Source organism: Canis aureus, chromosome 11, assembly GCF_053574225.1.
Source record: "Canis aureus isolate CA01 chromosome 11, VMU_Caureus_v.1.0, whole genome shotgun sequence".
Classification (NCBI taxonomy): Eukaryota; Metazoa; Chordata; class Mammalia; order Carnivora; family Canidae; genus Canis; species Canis aureus.
Genome location: NC_135621.1, coordinates 61,658,699 through 61,681,209, shown reverse-complemented (window position 1 = coordinate 61,681,209; position 22,511 = coordinate 61,658,699). Strand labels below are relative to the sequence as shown.

At 35.4% G+C, this 22,511-nt stretch overlaps 1 protein-coding gene and 1 long non-coding RNA gene across 11 annotated transcripts in view; one reads left to right on the top strand and one right to left on the bottom strand.

Annotated features, from left to right (window-relative positions):
* LOC144324197 (uncharacterized) overlaps positions 1-22,511 on the top strand; it is a 258,348-nt gene that overhangs the window by 125,518 nt on the left and 110,319 nt on the right. Inside the window, exon 8 of one of the 10 annotated variants that reach the window (XR_013389644.1) lies at positions 18,264-18,914. The exons of 7 other annotated variants lie outside the window; for them this stretch is intronic. The gene's annotated coding sequence lies outside the window, so the exon portion shown is untranslated. Of the gene's footprint in view, positions 1-18,263; positions 18,915-22,511 lie in introns of those variants that run through there. 2 more of the 10 variants (XR_013389643.1, XR_013389642.1) reach the window with 2 other exon arrangements.
* LOC144324198 (uncharacterized) lies at positions 884-21,925 on the bottom strand. Its single transcript, XR_013389649.1, has 3 exons — positions 21,833-21,925; positions 13,795-13,943; positions 884-1,266 (listed from the first exon to the last, which is right to left on the bottom strand). It is a non-coding gene; the product is annotated as an uncharacterized LOC144324198 (long non-coding RNA).

Genomic DNA, 22,511 nt, shown 5'->3' with positions numbered 1-22,511 from the left:
TTCATGAGTCATAATACAGCTTGGGTGGTGCTGGTGCTGGTTTTGATTTTTGTGGGTTTTTTTTTTTTTTTGCATCGGCATTAAGAAAAATCGCTTGGCAATTAAAGTAGCCCTACAATAGTGGAGGGCAATTAAGTTAAAGATGTTACATATAATTATTTATACCCATCAATAGCTGGGGCTAAGATATTTGCAAATCTAGTAGTTCCTAAAGGTAGACGACACTAACTTAGCACCTCAGAAATATATGCTGCCACTGTCTGCAGTTGAAAATTGAACAACTGTAAGCAAAATAATAACATTTTACAAGCCTAAATTTCTGCAACAAGCACCAAGGGGACATCCTGAAAATGCAGGGGCAGAGCACCTGCGTCACTGCTGGCTGTCAGCCAGAGGTAGGAGGCGGGGTTGTGCAGCAGCCAACGGGCACAGACTTGTTTGTGTACCCATGAGACACCCTCTGAGGACTTCCAGAAATACTTCACAGAAGATCCTTGCCAGGTGCTAGGTCCTGTGTGACCAGGTTTGCTGTTGTTTTTTAGGGAGGCAGGAAGGGGGTGTCAAATGTTCACCAGCAAAATGTGAGCGTACATTCTAATGTAATCTAATGATTTCCACGAGCTGCTGAACTCTGGGTGGGACAAGGGGATAATATCAATGAGGATTAGAATATGTTCTTAGACTTGAAGGACTCCAGTCTACAAGGAGGGTCACTTCAAGAGGGAAAGTCAGAAAAATGCAGAAATCGTGAATGCACACATCATCAGGGAAAGCATAAGAGAAGAGTAGACAACAGCTGAACTGCTCGCATCCCCCTTCCCCAGATTTTCTGCCCATTTTGGAACTGTGAATGATTCACTTTCATTGAAACTGGGGTCTTTTAGGAAGTATATTTAGAAACATGGTCTTGTACTAATGTTGGACACAAGGAGAGAAGCTGGTAGGAGGAAGGAGGTGGCTCAGACAACTTGCAGCTAGAAATAATCTTAAGGTTACATACATGGAACTCGTGCTCAGACTCCCCCCAAAAAGATGAAGTTGGGAGAAGTGGAAATGAAGGTCACGGAAATACTGGCCTTGGGAAATCCTAGAAGTATTCACTCTCCATATTTCCATCCAAACCTCCATTCTTGGCCGCCATACAACAATGGGCAAGCTCCCACGCCGCACTGCCTTCCAGTCAGGGAATGGAAGGTCTTGAGAAGGTTAGACATTGTGTCATCTCCAGTCAGCACAGTGTCCGGGCACTTCAAAGAGACTCAATACCTATTTAGGGAACCAATGGCAAATGAAAGAGGAAATGGCACTATTCCATTTTCTTTCAAATTGTTTTTTCTCTTATACCTAAGCTTTTCACTATAAAACAATCTGTGTAACATTTTTGTTTTTCATAATTTGCTGACTTTTTCTATTATATGCATACGGAGTAAGACTGTATTTGGTTTCCCACTTTCCTGCCCCCTCCTACCCCATCTGCCTTCATTAGGTTTAAACTAAGAATGACCCTGCCCTCAGTTTGTGGTCTTCTCATTCCTCTGTTTCTATTCTCTCTTAACTTAATATAAACCCAGTTCTTCAGTGTCTTTTTATTCCAGTGAGGTAACCTGGTTATTTTATACACACAAGTGCGCACATAACCACATGCATGTGTATGCATGCACACACTTTGAAATGAGTTCTTTTTTTCAACAAGGCAAATTAGAATCACATCAAATTTAAACTCAAGTATATTTCTATAAAAATTGAAAAATGAATATGTCATTCTGAGTTCCAGAAAATGCAGAAATGGTTGAAATATGGAAAAAAATCTGTAGCTCCCAAGAGGCTAAAATATTATGATAATAATTTTTGTAATTCAAATGAATACATAATTACTAGACATCAACAGGGAAGATTTACAATTTGCTAAACTAAGCCAAAAAAATTATTAACAATCAGTATAGGAAAATGTACCCTCTTATATCTGAGGTAAATTAATTTTGTAACTGAAATATCATTATGTTATATTTCCACTCTTATCACTTATTCAAACATATCCATTTTTCCTTCCTAATGTTTCATTGCTAAGATAATTGAACTTTTCAGTTTTTATCTCAAGCTTATATTACTTAAAAATCTCTGTGTGCATTATTACAACGAAAGGGCAAAGGTAGAGATAGGAGTTATTTAGCTCTCATGGTTTATGATTGCATTGAAGCTCACAATTGATTATACCTTCCTAACCTCTCTTTTCCTACTCATTACCCTCTTCATTTTATACCAGTATTTCCAGCTATCAGACTGTCTTTATTTAGGAGGCACAAAAGGAAAAACCAAGAAGAATTTGAAAAATAATATATTTTTGTTTTGATGTGTCAATTTAATGCAGGGTTGAAAATGCTGAACTGTCTAAGGTATACTAAATATTCATTAGGCAGTTTAGCTTTTACTAAGTTCTAAATGAAAATGACCCAGCAAAATCAAATTGAAATTTCATAGAGTACTTTTCAAGTATGGTTCTAAAACATGCATTAAACAAAATGCATTCATTTGAATGCAAGTCTCTCTCTTTCTCTAGAATACATACACACCCTAGGGTCTATTATGCTTTCAGTTCAATGCTTCCAAAATGTGTGTGGTGTGGATCAAATAAATAGTTCAACAGCTTTCGTAAGCAAACAATCTTATGGTCTGGTATATCTACAAACCTCTTGTGCTATTTCTTTATGCTTCCCCACTTACAAAGGTTAATGCAAATTTCATTTGAATTCAAGCAAAATATTCTGCATTATTTTCTACATAGACAAATCTGTTCAGAAAGAGCCCATCAGAATTTATCCATGTGAATCCAATAGCCCTTTATGGACTTGTAGACGCAGAGCAAGATGTGCTCACTCTTAGAAATCAGACTTGCCACTGGCCAGCCCTAGAATCACAATACTTAGAACAGGAAGGATTTTAGAAATCATGTAGCCCAGCCCTCCCTTTAGAAAAAAAAGGACTGTAGAATGTAGCGTATATTTAAGATAGGCTGTTTTGTCACTCCAAAATGTTCTTTCCCTTTGGTAATATTCCCTGCTTTGGGGCATGCTTTATTTCATATTGATATAAACACTCTAGCTTTCTCGTGCTTACAGGTTTCATGATATATCTTTTCCCATCTTTTTACTTTCAATCTATTGGTATCCATATGGTTAAAATGTACCAATTTTAGAGAACCTAAGTTGAATCCTACTCTTTGATCTAGTCTGACAATCTCTGCCTCTTAACTAGAGTTCGTCCTATAAACAATGTAATTATGTTATTTTTGTGCCATTTGTCCATTTCACTTTTTCCAAGTATTTTGTTCTTCCTTTCACCTTCTTCTGGTTTAAAAAAATAATTTTTTAAGTGGACGTTTTTATTTTAGGACAGTTTTAGACTTAGAAAAAAATTGTGAAGATAATTCAGAGAGATTGTAGGTATCTCACACCAATTTTTTTTTATTATGAGCATGTAACATTAGTATAGCACATTTATTATTAATGAACCAATACTGATATGTTATCAAATCCACACTTTATTCAGATTTCCTAGTATTTAGGAATAATGTCCCTTTTCTGCTCCCCGAATCCGTCTCGGATACCACATTACATTTAGACATCATGTCTCCATAAGCTCCTCATGACTGTGACAGTTTCTTAGACTTACACTTTTTGGCATGACTTTGGCAGATTAAAGGAATCAGGTATTCTGTAGAATGTTCCCCAATCGGGATTCATCTAATGCTTTATACATGGTTACACACGATTAGATGGGTTATATATATTTTGGAAGGAAGATGATAGGGGGAAGGTATTTTTTCATTACATGTATCAAAGGTACATAGTTTCAACATGACTTATCACTGTTGATGTTGACCTTGATAACCTGGCCGAAGCAATGTTTGTCAGTTTTCCCCACCATAAAGTTTCTCTCTACTTTTTTCACACTGTACTCTTCGGAAGAAAGTCAACATATGCAGCTCACTGTTAAGGAGGTAAGAGTTTATGCTCCATCTCCATGCAGGCAGGCAGTCTACACAAATGATTTGGATTTTTTCTTCCCTCCCACTTATTCAATCATTTATATGGTTATGAACTCACAGATAATTATTTTTTACCTCAGATTATAATTCAATACTTTATTATATTGCTCAAATTGTTCCAGTTTTGGCCATTAGGAGCTCTTCCAGATGACTCCTGTTTCCATTTGACATACCCCATCATTGTGGAAGGTTTTATTTTTATTTATTTCATTTTTTAAAAAAGATTTTATTATTTATTCATGAGAGACAGAGAGAGAAAGGCGGAGACACAAGCAGAGGGAGAAGCAGGCTCCATGCAGGGAGCCCGATGTGGAACTTGATCCCTGGACTCCAGGATCATGCCCTGGGCTGAAAGCAGGCGCTAAACCTCTGGGCCACCCACGGATCCCTTGTAGGGGGTTTTATTGTTTGCTTGTAGCATTCCTTTACTCTCTGGCAAAAGAAGATACTCCAGATTCATCTTATTTATTTCCTTTCCCTGACCTAATATCAGCCATTTTCCTAAGAAGCCCTATTTTTTTTTTTTTTTTTTTTTAAATCAGAGAGTGGTATTAGAAACCGAGATCTGGGTATTAGGTGTACTCAACTGCTACTGAGGTATCATTGCTTCTAGATCCTCTCAGCTGATACATCAAGGAAATATATGTGTATTCTAACCCAAGTATATAAACACATATTTATACTATTTCTACACACACACACACACACACACACACACACACACACACACACTAAACATGAGTTTGTATTGCTGTCCCCAGTTCTAATCAATTATTATGTAGATCACTATACCCTTTTCTTGCAATGCGTAACCTCCTACTCCAAGAGTGAGAAACTTGGCTCCCACCCTCTGCCATCCAGTTACTTAATTTTTGAGTTCCAGTATTTGTGTAGAGTAGTATCAAAAATTTTACACACACCTCCAAGGGAAACAACTTTATCAACTGGAATATAACACTTATTTACAGATTCTTTTGCCTTTTGTTTACAGACTCCATTTATTTCCAAAGTTATTTAGGTCAACAACTCTTTCCCATACTTCCGTCAGTGAAGCTGTTTTTAATATTTATAATAAAGATAAATTGTTTTGTTGCACTCTGCATTCCACACTGGGACTCCATAACGTTCTCAATTTTTTTTAAATATTTAATTAATTTTTTTTATTTTAGAGAGAGAGAGAGGACAGGAGGGAAGGAAACGGAGAGGAAATTTGAAGGCAACTCCGTGCTGAGTGCAGAGCCCCGCATGGGGCTCAATCCCACAACTGTAGGATCACGATCTGAGCTGAAACCAAGAATCCAGTACTCAACTGACTGAGTCACCCAGGCACCCCCTAAAAGATTTTTTTTAATTTGCATATCTTAAAATTTATTTTCTGTGCTATGAAGTTCTACAGGGTTTTTTTTTTCTTCTCCTTAAATTGAAATATAATTAACATACAGTATTATATTAGTTTCAGGTGTACAATATAATGATTCAGCAATTCTTTATATTACTCAGTGCTCATCAAGATAAATGTACTTTTGATCCCCTTTATCTATTTCACCCCTCCGTGTTGGTTCTGGCAACCACCAGGTGTCTGTATTTAAGAGTCGGGTTTTTGTTTGTTTTGTTTTTAAAATTCTACATATGAGTGAAACCATATGGTATTTGTCTTTCTTTGGCTGATTTATTTCACTTAGCATAATACCCTCTAGGTCCATCCATGTTGTTGCAAATGTCAAGATCTCATTCTTTATCATGGGAGAGTAATATTCCATTGTATATATTTACCACTTCTTTTTTATTCATTCATCTATAGAAGGACACTTGGGTTGCTTCCATATCTTAGCTATTGTAAATAATTCTTCAATTAACATAGGGGTGCATATGTCTTTTTGAATTAGTGTTTTCATTTTCTTTAGATAAATACCCAGTAGTAGAATTACTGGATCATGTGGTGTTTCTATTTTTAATTTTTTGAGCAATCGCCATACTGTTTACTGTAGTGGCTGCACCAATTTACATTTCCCACCAACAGTGCACAAGGGATCTCTTCTCTACATCGTCACCAACATTGTGATTTCTTATCTTTTTGATTCTAGACTTTCTGACAGTTGTAAGGGGACATCTCATTGTGGCTTTGACTTGCATTTCCCTGATGATTTGTGATGTTGAGCATCTTTTCATGTGTCTGTTGGCCATTTGTATGTCTTCTTTGGAAAAATGTCTTTTCAGTTCCTCTGTCCATCTTTTAATTAGACTGTTTGGGGGTTTTTTTGGTGTTGAGTTGTATGAGTTCCTTATATATTTTGGATATTAATTCCTTATCATTTATATCATTTGCAAATATCTTCTCCCATTCAGTAGGTTGCATTTTGTTTTGTTAATGGTTTCCTTGGCTGTGCAAAAGCTATTTTATTTTGATATAGTCAAGTTCTACAGGTTTGACAAAAGCACATTGTCATGGTTTTACCATTATAATATCATACAGAATAGTTGCACTGCACTATCATTGCCCTGCACTTCACCTATTCCATCCCCCAAACTCTTAGCAAACACTGATCTTTTAAATATCATCCTAGTTTTCCCTTTTCCAGGATGCATTTAATTAGAATAACAGTGCCTACCATTTTCAGATTGGCTTCTTTTATGGAGCAATGTGCATTTAAAATTCATCCATGTCTTCTCATGGCTTGATGACTCATTTCTTTTCATCATAGAATAATAATCCATATATGGATATACCACAGTTTGTATATCATTTCACCTATCAAAGGACATCTGGTTTGCTTCTAGTTTTGACAATTATTAATAAAGCTGTTACAATCACTTACAAGCAGGTTTTTGTGTAGACATGTTTTCAGATCAGTTTGGTAAATAAATAGAAGTACAATTACTAAACTGTATGGTAAGATTATGTTTAGCTTTGTAAGGAACTGTCAAGCAATCTTCCAAAGAATCTATATTATTTTGGTTTCCTACCAAGAAAGAATGAGAGTTCCTGTTGCTCATCCTCAACAGCAGTTGATATTGTCAGGTTTGGGTTATTTTGTTTATTTGTTTTGCTCTTTTAATAAATGTGTAGGAATATCTCCCTGCAGTTTTAATCTGTAATTCTTGAATGATAAATAATGTTGAGCATATTTTCTTTGCTTATTTGCTGTCTATATATCTCCTTTGGTTGAAGTTCTGCTTAGATCCTTTGCCCATTTTTAAATTGGGTCATTTTCTTTTTGTTGAGTTTAAGAGCTCTTTGTGTGTTTTGGATACAAGTTCTTTATCATATAGATGTTTTAAAATATTTTCCCTCAGATTATGGCTTATTTTTAATTTTTTTGACAGTGTTTATGCAGTGCAGTTTTTCATTTTAATAAATCTCAGCATATCCATGTTTTCTCTTGTGATTCATGCTATTGGCATTTTACCTAAACCTCATCACCAAACCCAAGGTCACATAGACTTTCTTTTACATGTTCTTTAAGAAGTTTTATAGTTTTGTATTTCACATTTAGGCCCATAATCCATTCAGGTTTATTCTTGTGAAGGCTGTAAAAAAATCTGTGCTAGATTCACAGTTTTGCATATGGACATGCATTGTTTCAGCACCATTTGTTGAGACCATTCTTTCTCCACTGAGTTGCAGTGATAGGTAGAATAATGCCCCACCCCCACCGAAGATGCTCATGTCTAATTACCCAGAAATTGTTAGGCCCCATGGCAAGGGGGAATTAAAGTTACAGATGGAATCAAGATTGCTATCCAGATTATTTTGAGATGGGAAGATTATCTAAGATTATAGAGGCGGACCCACAATAATCACAAGGGTCCTCAAGTGTGAAAACAGGAGGTGAAGGAATCAGAGTCAGAGAAGGAGATGTGTTGATAGAAACAGCATCAGACTGGCACAATATGAGAAAGACTTGGTTGGCCTTGAAGATGGAATTGATCCATGAGCCAAAGAATGTAGTGCCTCTGGAAGCTGAAACAGGTAAGGAACTGGGTTCTTCCCTATAACTCCTGAAAGAACTGTCTTGCAGGCAACTTGATCTTAGTTTAGTGAGATCCATGTGAAACATCTCACCTCCAGAATCATAACATAATAAATTTATGCCATGTAAGCCATGAAATTTATGGTATTTTGTTACAATAGCAACAGTAAACCAATACATATAATTGTCTTTGCTCTTTTGTCAAAGATCAGCACCTATATTTCTATGGGTCTATTTCTGGACTCTGGTCTTTTCAGTTGATCTGTGTGCCTTTTATTTCAACAATACCATGGCTGTCTTCATTACTGTAGCTTGTTAGTAAGTATTGAAATTGAATTGTGTTCTTCTTGTTCTCTGTTGGCTATTTTAGATCTTTTGCCTCTCCACATAAACTTCAAAATAAATTTGTTATTATCTATGAAATAGCTTGCTGGGATTTTGATTTGAAGTGTGTTGAAAATCAAGTTGGGAAGACAACAATACTGAATCTTCCAAACCATGAACACAGAATATCTATTTATTTAGATCTTCTATAGTTTCTTTCATTAGAGTTTTGTAACTTTCCATAGGTAGATCCTTTGCATATTTTGTTAGATTTATGCCTAAGCATTTTCTTTTGGGGTGCTATTGTAAATGGTTTTCGTAAACATTTCAAATTCCAATTGTTCATTGCTAGTATATAGGAAAGCATTGACTTTTGTATATTAATCTATACCCTGCAACATTTGTATACTTACTTATGGGGTCCATAAGTCTGTTGTTTTGTTGGTTTTTGTCTTTTTTTGGCAAATTTGTGGGATTTTCTATGCATATAATCATTCTGCAAATAAAGTCATTTTATTTCTTCCTTTCCAATTTGTATACTTTTATTTCCTTTTCTTCATGTAATTAAACCAGCTAGGTCCCCATTAAAATGTTAAATAAGAGTGATGAGAGAGGGGATGCCCTTGACCTATTCCCAATATTACGGTTAAAGCATCTAGTTTATCACCAGTAAATAGAATATTAGTTGTCATGTTTTTTTTATAGATGTTCTTTATCAAGTTTAGAAAATTCTCCTTTATTTCTAGTTTACTGAGTGATATTATTATGCTAGGTATTGGATTTCTTAAATGCTTTTTCTGATTCAATTGATATTACCATGTGTTTTTTGTTTTGTTTTGTTTTTGGTCTTTAGGCTGTTGATGTGGTGAAGTACTTTGATTAATTTCCACATTTTGAATCTGGAACAAATCCCACTTGGTCATGGTGTATGATTCCTTTCTATACATAGTTGAAATGGATTTGCTAACATTTTATTGATGATTTTTGTATGTTCATGAGAGATATTGGTTCATAGCTTCCCTTTCTTGTACTGTCATTGTTTGGCTTTGAAATTAGATTAATTCTGGCCTCGGAGTTTAGGAGTGTTTTCTAAGCTAAGAGTTTTCTAAAGTGAGCTTAGAAGTGTTTTATGTGCTTCTGTTTCTGGAAGAGATTGTGGAGAATTGGTACAATTTCATCTTTAAATATTTAATAGGATTCACCAATGCAACCATCTGGACCGCGTTCATTTTTGGTTTGGGTTTTGTTTTATTTGTTTGCTTCTCTCTCTCTCTCTCTCTCTCTTTTTTTTTTTTTTTTTTTGGAGGGGGAGGTTATGAACTAATGATTCAAGTTTTTTGAATAGGTATAGGCCCATTCAGATGATTTATTTTTGTGTGTGTATTAATTTTGGTAGTTTGTGTCTTTGAAGGAATTGGTCTATTTCATTTAAGTCATCAAATTTGTGGAGATAGAGTTGTTTGTAATGTTCCTTTATTATCCTTTTAATGCCCAAAGGATCAGTATGATGACCCCTCTTTCATTGATATTGATAATTTGTGTCTTCTTTTTTTTCCTCATTAGGCTGGCTTATTGATCTTTTCAAAGCACCAGCTTTTGGTTTCTATTGTTTTACTCTTTTTAATCTCATTGATTTCATTCTAATTTTTTACTATTTCTTCTGCTTGCTTTAGGCTTAAATTGCTATTTTTTTCTAAAGTAGTAGATGGAGGACTTTTTTTTAAACCAGCATCAACATTCAAAATTTTTTTCGAAGCATTCAGTATATTTATATTAGTTTCAATTGCTTATATATGTAGACTTATTTATATGATCTTATAGATAAGCAATATCTATATAGATAATGTCTCTTCTTTTTTGGTTTTCTTTAGACAGATTTTTTTTCTCATTTTATTTCCCCTTTACTAGTTTGGATTTTCATTTTCTATTTCCATTTTGTAGTTCTTACTTTAGAAAGTTAAATTTACATACATTTACATATATTTAATTTATATACATAAAGTTTCATTGTCTAAAATTAGTCAATATTTCTATCCTCCTCCTACAATTCAAGGACTTAGAGTGCTTGATTCTAGTCACCCCTCCATAGTAAATGCTATTATTTTGGGGAATTTTAACTCTACCTTGTTTTTGTTTCTTTTTTTTTTTTTTTACATTGTTGTTATTTTGTTTTATACAGTTGATTTTGATTTTTTATTTACTCTCATATTTATTATTTTTATTGCTTTTTTAAATCTGAGATCACTTTTTTTTCATCTAAGGGTATATCCTTAGAATATTGGTGAAGATGAACTGGTGGTAAAAATCTACCAAGGTTTTGTCTTGTTCTGTTTTTTTTTTTTTTTTTTTTCTGGGAAATGTCTTCATTTTACGTCATTCTTGAATGCTATTTTGCTGGCTATGGGAATGTAGGTTGGCAACTGTTTTTATTTAACTCTATTAAAGATATTTTCCTGGGGCACTTGGGTGGCTCAGTTAGTTTAGCATCTGCCTTTGGCTTGGGTCATGATCCCAGGTTCCCTGCTCAGTGGACAGCCTACTTCTCTCTCTCCCTCCTCTGGCCCCTCCCCCTGCTTGTACTTGCACAGGCAGGCTCTCTTTCTTTCCCTGTGTTAAATAAATGAATAAACTCTTAAAAAAAAAAGAAAGATGCCTTCTCTCTTCCATTTTTGCTGTTAAAGAGTCAGATGTCAGTCTAACCAAAGGTCAACAATCTATGTATAGCCTGTCTGCCAAATCTGAATCACCACCTGGTTTTTTGTAAATAAAGTTTTATTAAAACATATCCATTCTTATTCATTTACAAAGTTTGTAGCTGCTTTTACTATAATGACAGAACTGAGTATTTGCAACATAGACCGTACAGCCCTCAAACCCTAAAGTAATTACCATCTGTTCCTTTACAGAAAGAGTTCATTGATCCCCAGTATATTATTGCATCTGTTAATACAAAGAGTCTTTTAAGATGATATCTTTGCAGTTTACTGCTGTACAATTTCAATATGATTTGTCTAGATCTGGACTCTTTTATGTTTGCAATATTTGGGGATTCTTGAGAGTATGTATGCATTATTGTTACTGATTCTGGAAAATTTTCAAAATGTTTTTAATTTATATTTTGCTTTTTATTTTTTCTACACATAGGTTTTATTTATTTATTTTTTATAGTTAGCATACCATGTTATAGTGGCTTCAGGTATACAATATAGTACAATTGTATAATATAGTACAATTCAATAATTCCTTATAGCACCCAGTGATTATCATGAGAAAATTTTCAAATCTTGCCCTACTACCTTCTCCCTCTTTTCTCCTCTTTAAAGGAGAAATTGTCTCACTCTTTGCTCCATATCTCTACTATTACTTTTGTATATTTTTCCATCTCTTTGTCTCTCAATCTACATCCAAGTAGTTTCTCAGATCACTTTCCAGTTCACCTATTATTCCTCTAATTTTCTACTGGGAGGTTTATGTGATCCACAGAATTTTTAATTTAATTATTATAAAATTCATTTCTAGAGGTTCTATATTTTTTTTTTGCCAAAAATGCTTGTTCCCTTCTTGTATCTTATTTTTTTCCTGCTCATTTTTCTTGTATTTCTGAAACATATTAAATATGGTTCTTTTGTAAACTATATTTGATAATTCATACCCCTTTGTCCTTTACAGTCTTTTTCTGCTGTTTGTTATCTTATGTAGAACATTATCTATCAGAATTCTTTAAAAAGTGTGATAGAGGTAAGGTCCTCCAAAAAGCATCTGCATTTGCTTCTGTCACATTTTGGAGGGACACAACCAGGCCAGAACTACTTGAAACCACAGTATTATTGATTTAAGGATTTTTCAGAGAATCTAGTCAATGTAAATTGAAGTATAAACCCTGAGGGTATGCATTTGTTTCACAATTTTCAAGAGGGATTTTTTTTTGTTTTGTTTTGTTTTTTTTTTTTTTTTACTTTTACATTAAGCACCATAGTTTAAGGTAGGAAAATTTCCTGGAATTCTGTGTGGTGTTGGGTATTGGATGGAGCATTTAAGAAAGGATAATTTGGATTTGTTTCTAACTTACCCCTATCCTCTTATATAAGAACACTTCTGGGATCCTGACTTCACTGAGTTTTTTATTTGCCTTGTAGTTATCCTATCAATGCATTTAAGGAGGTAGATAAAAATTTTCAACATTCATAGTTGTTTTCAGCAGAAGGGTAAGTTACAGTACCTAGTCTGCAATAATGATAGAAAAGGAAATCCATGTCCCCTTATTTAAACATAGGCATTTTCAAGTCAAAAGAAGGTAAGTGATGACTGAGGTCACATAGTTCTGCCCAATGAAGAATTTATTATTTTATTATTATTTTATTTAAGAATTATTTTTTAAAGAATATTCTTTAAAAGAAAAATATTTTTAAGAAAAAATCTTTTAAAAGAATATAGGATTCAGAAAATAAAAATTACTGGAATAGAGGTAAATATCCATCAATATTCCATAGGGTAGACCAGTTATTAAATAGATAGTCAAATAAGTACATTTCAAGTCATAGAAAATTGTCATTTGATTAAAGATTTTAATCAGATTTGAGGTCACTTCCACTTCAAATCAGTGTGCCTCAGACAAATGTCTTTGTTTCATTTAAAATTTTCCCAACTGCCCTACTTCCTAAATACCAAGGGAATCACCAGCTGCTATCCTGGTACTTAAGCCCAAATCTCTGGCATTATCTTTACTTTCAAATCTTTCTTCTTTCACATATACTCATTTATCAACTTCCTTTGCTCTGTCAGTCCCTTGTTAGGGCCTGGCTAGTTCCTGATTAGAATATTGTCAGTTTCATTCTGGCTTTCTAGTATCCCACATCTACCTATAAGTTTTCCAACCTTATTTGAGATACATACATAAATGACACACTCACCACACACACAACTGGTCTATGTGTTTTATTGGGGCATCTTTTTATATAAATAGGAGGTCTAGATAGTGGGTGCTCTAGAAGAAGAATGTTCTGAAATTGGTATAATTAAAGGGGTTTTAGCTTTAGATGTGATATTTTGATTTTTTACAAAGAAATGTACCTTACACTACTTGGTACTATCAATAAGAATACACAGAAAATGCTTGTGCTTACAATCACAACAGTGTCTCTGCACTTCAGCCTTTTGTAGTGACTCTTCTCCATCCTACATATTTTAAGTTTGTCACTCCTTTCCTGTTTAACATATTTAGCCCTTGAATTTTGTGGCCTAGTTCATACATAGATCAGGACATTCCCTCTGATTTTTTTTTTAATGCCATATATTCTCTGACTTTAAGCAGAGAAAAATGCATATAAGGTACATTCTCTCTATTCACATGCCAGGGTGGGAGATTGAAATCAATTCTTTAACATAGGCTTCCCATTATTTTCCTTTCAGAAATAATTTTCTAAACGTTATCTTGAAAGTTTCTACATACCTTACCTTCCTGTTCTCCATACTTTGTTAATGTTTTCCACACTGCATCTCCTCTTCTACTTGATCTAGAATCCTAGGATTTCCAATGCTCAATCTTCGCATTATGGCCTCTAACCTTGATGACACAGGTGGTTGTCTCTGTTCAACTGTATCCACTTTCAAACAACCACCAATAATGAATTATCCAGAATGAAGTTCAGAAAGACATGGAAACAGAAAATATCAAAATCAGGTTAGGAGATAGAGTGAGAAAGTTTAACATATAGAGTTGCAAAAGAAGATAACAGAGACAATTGGGAAGACAAAACATTGGAAAAGATGAGGAATGTGAAAGACATGGATCCTCATACTCAAGAAACAAAGCAAACACCCAGAAAAGGTTTAATTAAAAAAAAAATACATTTAGGGCAGCCTGGGTGGCTCAGTGGTTTAGTGCTGCCTTTGGCCCAGGGCATGATCCTGAAGACCCAGGATCGAGTCCCACGTCAGGCTCCCTGCATGGAGCCTGCTTCTCCCTCTGCCTGTGTCTCTGCCTCTCTTTCTCTCTGTGTCTCTCATGGATAAATAAAATAAAATCTTTAAAAAAATACATTTAGATGTATTACAGTGAAGCTGAAGAAAACCTCAGTCAGAAAGTTTAAATGTAGCCAGAGAGGAAGGACAGGCTACCTAATGAAAGACAATCAAATAGTCAGATACCTGATTTTTTTAATAAGACAGTGGAGTATCTTCAAAGGCCTGAGAGAAAATAACTGTCAACCTTGACTTACATAGTCAGTAGAACTTTTTCAAAAACAAAGACAAAATAAAGGGAAGCAAAAACCTGAGAATTCCGTAAACAGACTTTCAGTGAACTACTCTCTGAAACTTACTTCAGAAAGAAGGAAAACAATGCCAGGAAGATGGTCTGTCATTCAGAAAGAATCATTAGCAACAAAAATTATTAATATACAGATAAAGTTGAACAAACTCTAATTATATAGAACAATAATAATATTGTATTAGTTTTCTATTTCCACCATAGGAAACTTCCACAGATCTAATGGTTTTAAAAAACACACCCTAATTATCTCAGGGTTCTGTGAGTTAGAAGTCTGATGCCGTCTTACTGGGCTAAAACCTGGTGTCAGCAGGCCTGAATTCCTTTCCAGAGGCTCTAAGGGGAGAATTTGTTTCCTTGCCATGCCCATCTTTGCTTTTTAAATTTTTTAAAAAGATTTTATTTATTCATGAGAGAGACAGAGAGAGAGGCAGAGACACAGGCATAGGAAGAAGCAGTCTCCATGCAGGGAGCCCAACGTGGGACTCGATCCCGGGACTCCAGGATCATGCCCTGGGCTGAAGGCTGTGCTAAACCACTGAGCCACCCAGGGATCCCCAACCATGTCCATCTTTAGAGGGCACCCATGTTCCTTGGCTTTTGTCCCTCTTCATTTTCAAAGCGTTTTTCTGAGCATACTCTATCCATAGACAAACTCCTTCTGACTACAGCCAGGAAAAGGGTTCTTTGCTTTTAAGGATCTCTGTGATTAGATTGAACTCAGGATAATCTCCAGGTAATCTCCCCATTTTAAAATTCTTAGCCCTAATAACATCTACAAAGTCCATTTTATCATATAGGTTAACATATTTGTAGATTTTTGGAATTAGGACGTTGACCTTTGAGAAAGGGGGTATTCTTCTGCCTATCACAAATAGTATCTAATATTTGGAGTTAATGCTTTTCTGGATAGAATTAGAAAACCATATTGAAAAATACCAAGTACTAAACTAATGAATAAGACGCCTAAATATTCTGAGGAACTAGGTTCTCCTTTAGTTTATCTACTGCTTCAAAGAAATTCCAGTAAAAATCTCATAAAGTTTTTCCATAAATTTATGAGGCTGATTCTGAGCTATATATGGAACAGTTAAGGTCCAAGAAAAGCATAGAAATTCTCCACAAAGTAGAATAAAGTGAGAATTCTTGTCTTACCACATCATGAGATTTATCCTAATGCTATAGAGATTAAAGCCATGCAGTACTAATGCAGGAATAAAATTGAACCCCTCAGGCACATTTCCACACATATTTGGAAATTTGACATATGACAGATGTGGCAATGCAGGTGAATGAGGAAATGGTGGACTTACTCTATTACATAAAGCTTGGACTATTGTTTATTCAAATGAAGGCGATGAATTGGACCCTTCCTTCTTACCACACAAAAAAATGAATTCCCGGTTTTTATTAGTTGGATATGCTATTTTCCTTAACTTTCCAGATTATAATGGATTAACCCTAAAGAGGTTTACTTATTTACTTATTTGTGCCACATTCCAATGCCTGTTTAGAGGAGAGATGTGTTGATGCCCTGATGCTCATTATCATTCACAGACCCAGCATCTTTCTAATTAGTGGCTCTGTCCTCTCTTTGGTTTAGTTCTCTGCTTCTTCTGTATCTGTGGGCGGAGAGGGAATGAAAGTGAGCACTGAGAATTATACAGGAAATTTTTAGGGCCCAAGATATATTCCCCATGGCTCCACCAAACTATAAGGCTGGCTGGAAATGTAGTCTTTTTTAATGTCAAATAGAAAAATGAAATGTGTCTCTATTACATAAGGGAATTAAATAACTCAATGTGAAAGGCAATGCTAAAACTTATTGAAATAAATAGAATTTTTTAAGAGCTCAAAGTAGGTAATATTATCTTAAATAAGACAGAGAAGCACAAGCCATAAAGGAAAGATTGATACATTTTAAGCATATTAAAATTAAGAACTTTTGTTACTTAGCATAAAGAAATCTAAATGATTAGCCACAAAATGGAAAAAGTATTTGCAGAGACAGGGTTTAGTTTCCAGAATATATAAACAAGTACTAAAAACTCTTTAAAATAGGAAAGGAAAAAAATCCAGTAGTAGAAAAACAACAACAAATATGATTTTAAGATGAAAAACAAATAAACATATGAAAAATATTCAATCCTTTTATTTATCAGGAAAATGCAAACTAAAGCTCAATGTGGTTTAATTTCACACCCACCATATTGGCAAAAATTTAAAAGCCTGACAATGCTAACAACTGGCAATGATGTAGAGAAAAGGGAACTTTTTATTTTATTTTTAAATTTTTATTTTTTAAAGGGAACTTTTTAAATGATACTGATGGGTATATATATTGGTGCAACTGCTTTGGGAAATATATAGAATTACTTTGTAGAGGATAACCAAATCCGGCAATAATATTCACAGGCAAAAGAAAATCACTCACATGTTGATCAGGATATGTTCAACCATGTTCAAAATAAAATTAGTTACTGTACCAGAATGGTAAATAATGCACAGGTCTATGGAGAGGTGAATGGATAAGGTGGGGTACAGCCATAGAACCTACAACAGTGAAAATGAATTAACCATAACTATACACACACACACGTACACAGCATGGATTCATTTCACAAACATAAGGTTGAGTTGCAAAAAAGAAATCATGTGCAATTTGATTTTATGCAATTTGATTTTATGCAATTTGATTCTATGCAATTTGATTTTACTTATATGAAGTACACAAACAAAACTAAGTATATTGTTTTAGGATATATGAGGCCAAACTCTGAGGAGGGCTAAGACATGAGACAAACAAAATGCAGATCTGTTAGCTACCTCTGGGCATAATGGAAATCAGGATGATGTATCAAGAAGGGAAAAGAGGAGACTATCGTATGTGCTTTTAAGAAATGTTCATGTATATCCTTTTATAACTCTACCACTTGTTCCAGCATTGGTTTTGGATGCTGTATGCAACCAGTCAGTGTTCTATTAGACAGTGTTCAGTTTGCTTGGAGGTAGCTGGGTAATCAAAAATGTCTACTCTCTGATTCAGTGTGAACCATAAGAACTTTATGACCAAGAGTCTGAAAAAACTTTCTGTTAATGCTGTCTAGCATTTGTTTGATATCATTACTTTTCACATTTTGAGCCTGAAAAAGAGCTCTGGATTGATGCAATGGCAACATAAACTTGCCACTTAAATTTATTCAATAATCCTACATCACCATGGGTCAAACCTGTGACTACTCTATATGCACTTTGTTTACTCTTTATACAAATAAATATACTAGAGACTTAAAAAAAAAGTTCTGTGTCTTAAACTGGGTGGTGATAACATGAGTGTTCATATTTTTTATTTTTCTTTGAAGTTTCTTGATTGTATTCATTTGTATAAAATAATTTATAATAAAAGATGAATAAGGAAGAACTTATTCAGTTCTTTATTGATTCTGAATATTGATTCAGAAAATCAATATTTTCTGGTAAACTGAATATTAAAAAAAAAAAAAAGCATAGCACACTGCCTAGCATACAATACATGTGAACCAAGTGTTAGGGATTTATTTTTGTTGCTGTTGCATCTTCTTTAAGTCTTCATTTTTGCCTCTGACTCATCTTCTTTCCTTTGGCTGTGTTCTCCCTCATTCCTGCCACCACTTAGTATTTTATTCTCCTACTCTTCTGATGGGAACCAGTAACATCTAAGGACCAGGAATCCTGAGAAGAAGGAATTTGGATTGCAGGGAAGTTTCATCAAGTATGTTCCATAGGAAGACATAGGACTACAAAGCAGGCTGTAAGTCTATGGTCTGAAAGTAATTGGCTTTGCACTGTAATAAACTGACTGCAAGACGCAAAGTAAGCTTGATGGGAACTGTTTAGTGAAAGTATGGGATTGTAAGGATAGAAACAAATAAAAGAACAGAGCCAAATAAGATTACAGATTATATATAATTGTTTGTATTGAAATAAATTTGTGTTATGGTTATGTTAATAAAGCAGTATATAGAAATCTATGCATTCTATAATTGGGATCTCTCTGAATGTGAGAAAGATAATAAGGAAGTAATTTGGTACAATAAACTAACACTATGCAAAATTTGTTTCCTCAAAAGTCTTTGTTGAGTTTGAGACAATGGAATTTCCTTAACAGTAGACACAGATTTTCACTGAGCACTCAGGGTAAAGACAACATACCAAACTCAGGATTCTGAGTTACAAAGGCTTACTACTTGCTAGTTCATTTAGTCTGGGATGGGAATGGTATAATAGCTCTTAAAGATAGACTACCACTAAGTAATAGGGTGTGCCAGTCTGAGAAGCAATGTCATTTGGAGATTATATATTTATATACACATATATGTACACATAATTACACACATATATGTGCATATGTATGTACATACTTTAAACAAATATTTTATTTATTCATGAGAGACACAGAGAGATAGAGAGGCAGAGACATAGGCAGAGGGAGAAGCAGGCTCCATGCAGGGAGCCCGACGTGGGACTCGATCCCAGGACTCCAGGATCGCGCCCTGAGCCAAAGGCAGGCACCCAACCGCTGAGCCACCCAGGCATCCCCATAATTTTTAAAGGAATTTGACTTTACACAATTGTGGAAGCTAATTGGGTAGTATTTAAGGCTTTTGCCTTTGCAACTGCTGCTGAAATTTAAAGTCTGCTGGGAAGGCAGAGTCAGGAAGAGAGGATGTGAAGTAGAAGAGTACAAGAATAAGCTGGAACCCACAAGCACAAGCCGGCAGTTCCTGTTCCTCTGATATTGATGATATGAGTGTCTGTAGGAGAAGCTGGCATTTTTCATCACCTGGCTCAAGAGTTGGAGAAGCTAAAGGAGAATCCAAGAGAAGGTAGAGCAGTTGCAGGCCTGGCTACTGCTCCATGCCATTGTAAGCCTGGAGACTAACAACATATGTGAACCTCTACAACAATGGCTGTGGCTTGGCTTTTGCCTCCAAATCTTGCCCAAGAACTTGTAGCCATTCCAACTGACAACACGATGGGAAAGGAACTCTGGGAAATGTAGTTCATTTCAGCTAAGTTGACATACTACAAAGCCACCACAGTCTACCACTTGTCACCTTGGTGCTCAAACTATGCTTAATTTTTCAAATAAAAACAATAACAAGGTTATGCCTAACATGATACACCTATTCTGCATATACATGGCTACTCTTTCCCCAGAAGGTAATACAAAATTTCTGTTTTTGTCTATGGAAAATGTTCATTCTTTTTCTAATCTAGTCTATGGTGTATAGGCTAAATTGATCTCTCAACCTGATTTTTTTCTACCGCCTGTGAGCTAAGAACTTTTAAAAAATGTTTTATAATAATCTTATAGCATTTAAATAACATACAGAAAATATAAAATAACATCATTTATATATTTTATATTTTTAAATAAATAGTTGTTTAAAAAATGATACAGAAGAGACTGTATATGGCCTACAAAGCCCAGAAAAGTCTAAATTATTTACAATCTGGTCCTTTGCTAAAAAAAAAATGTAGCTATTCTAGTTCATTTGTACTCATCTTTTACTATGCTGTAACTTAAATATTGAGATATCAAGTTAACTACCATTAACACACCTTATATAGATGGTAAGGGAATAAAAGAGGGAAAGTAAAAAATATTTGGTCAATATACATATAAACATTTGTCACATACTTTTATATGTATCATATCAAAATATGCAAGAAACACTCATAATTGTTATGATTCTGATTTCTGCAACTGGTCACCTGATTGTAGCTAGTGTTTATAGCCATCTTCTTTCTCAATCTAGTCCATAATCCTTTGCTCTCAGCACACAGTCAGCTGAACATGGTTCCCTATCTGGTGGAATGAAGCCAAACCTTTATTCCTGAAGGATGTTGTCTCTTAAGAGTCCTGCCTGAATTGGATTGTGATATTGTTCCATTTATTCTAATCATAGGACATAAGGATTTGTGCAGATCTGTGTTCCAGAAATATTCTTCCCTATTTCCAGTGTGTAGTGACATCCCTATTTCCACCGATAGGATCTATGACCCCAGCCTGTCACCTTTGCCTGTTGATTCACAAGCATGCAAACTCAAAGTGGCTAAGCAGCAGCCCCAACTTCCCATTCAATGAAGTCATCATAGGTCCCCAGCTGAAACTATCCTCTCTCTGAAAATACGACTTCTAGAGCAGCAAAACCTGAACCTGTAGAAACAGGAAGCACAACTTGCTACAGGATCACCAGGGGTAGGAGTGAGAGGAGACACTCTCATTTTCATCTCTTGATTCCTAGACCTGTGAATTCTCTCTAGGAGACACATAGGACCATATCTTGGATGCTTAACCACATCCTAGAGAATATTCCTTCAAATCCACAAGGTCTTACCACCCAACGACACCATAACTGAGTTTCAACATGCTATTCCACCATTCTATCAAATCAGGTGCTCAACCAGTGAATTCCATCAGCATGGCTTCATTCCTACATTTAATTTGCTGTGAAATCACTTCTTTGGTCAGAGGAGACACTATGTGGAATCCCATGATTGTAAGTAAGGCATTCTGGTAGTTTTGCCTAAAGATGTGCAGGTGGGGGAGGTAAGTCCACATCCCGAGTAACTGTCTGTTCTGCCCTTCTGAATAAGTGTTGCCGCTTCCATTATGGAAGCAATTTAAAATGATCAACTGTATGCCACGTAGCTGACTACCTGAACCCCAGGAAGTGCCACATCAGCGTTTCTTGTTGGTATTTGCTATTGGTTGACCAGGTACTGAGGAATACTTGTAGTCAAATTGGACTTGATGAATGAAAGGCCTTGCTGAGCTCACATAAAACCTTCATCCTTGCTGCTTTGTTCACAAATCCATTGAACAATGGCAGATGGCTGGAGAAGGAGGCTATTTGACATCCATATTTTGTGGGCATCTTATCTACCTGATTATTAAATCCCTCTCTGCTGAAGTCACCTTTTGATGAGCGTCCACACGGGATGTAAATATCTTCACACTCTATGCCCATTTGGAGAAGTCGATTCACATTATCTCTTTCCCAGACCACCTCCTCCTCACCAATTTTCTAATCATGTTCCATCCAAGTCCCTGGCCATCCAGCCAAACCATTAGCCACAGCCCATGAGTCAATGTATATCCATACCCCTGGCCATCTCTTTCCAGGCAAAATGTACAATAAGGTATAATTCTCTCCCCCTTAAAGGATTTCCCTTTACCACTCTGCTTGAGGGCCATCCCAGAGTGAGGCGAGCGTGCTAAAGCCATTCATTTCTGTGTACTATCTGCATATCATGCAGAATTTGTGGGATGTAAATCAGCCTGAGTTTTTTTCTTCCTTAGTCAACTGGTTATGTAAGACTTTATGAGGTCATAGGTATGGGTTGAGAATGAAAGAGAGCCCAAGAGAGAAGCAACAGTCTTTTGTAAATTAATCTTGGAAGTGGCACACTATCACTTCCAGAGAAGTCTATCAGTCACACAAACCTGGATTAATATGGGAGAGGACCACTCCAGAGTGTGGAGACTGGCAGGCAGGGATCATTGAGGGCCATCTTGGAGGCTGGCTGCCGAACAAGAAGAAAGCAAATTTAGGGAATGTGGCCTAGAGTTGTTTATTGGAATATGAGATGTGAGAGATCTCCAAACTGCAGCTGAGTAAGTTTTAAAATGCAGAGACTATGGGAACAGTTTGGAGTTAAGTCATTTGGAGTGAATGATTTTTCAAAAAAATTTGGATTCAGGTGCTGAATACTGATTCAGGTGTACTCCATACTGATTTTTTTTTCCATACTGATTTCTTAATATGAAGTGTATGTTCTTATCCCCTTTGAGAGTTTGGACTCACGGTTGAGGTCCATCTTCATATCCCTTAACAGATTGCCAGCAGCTGATAAT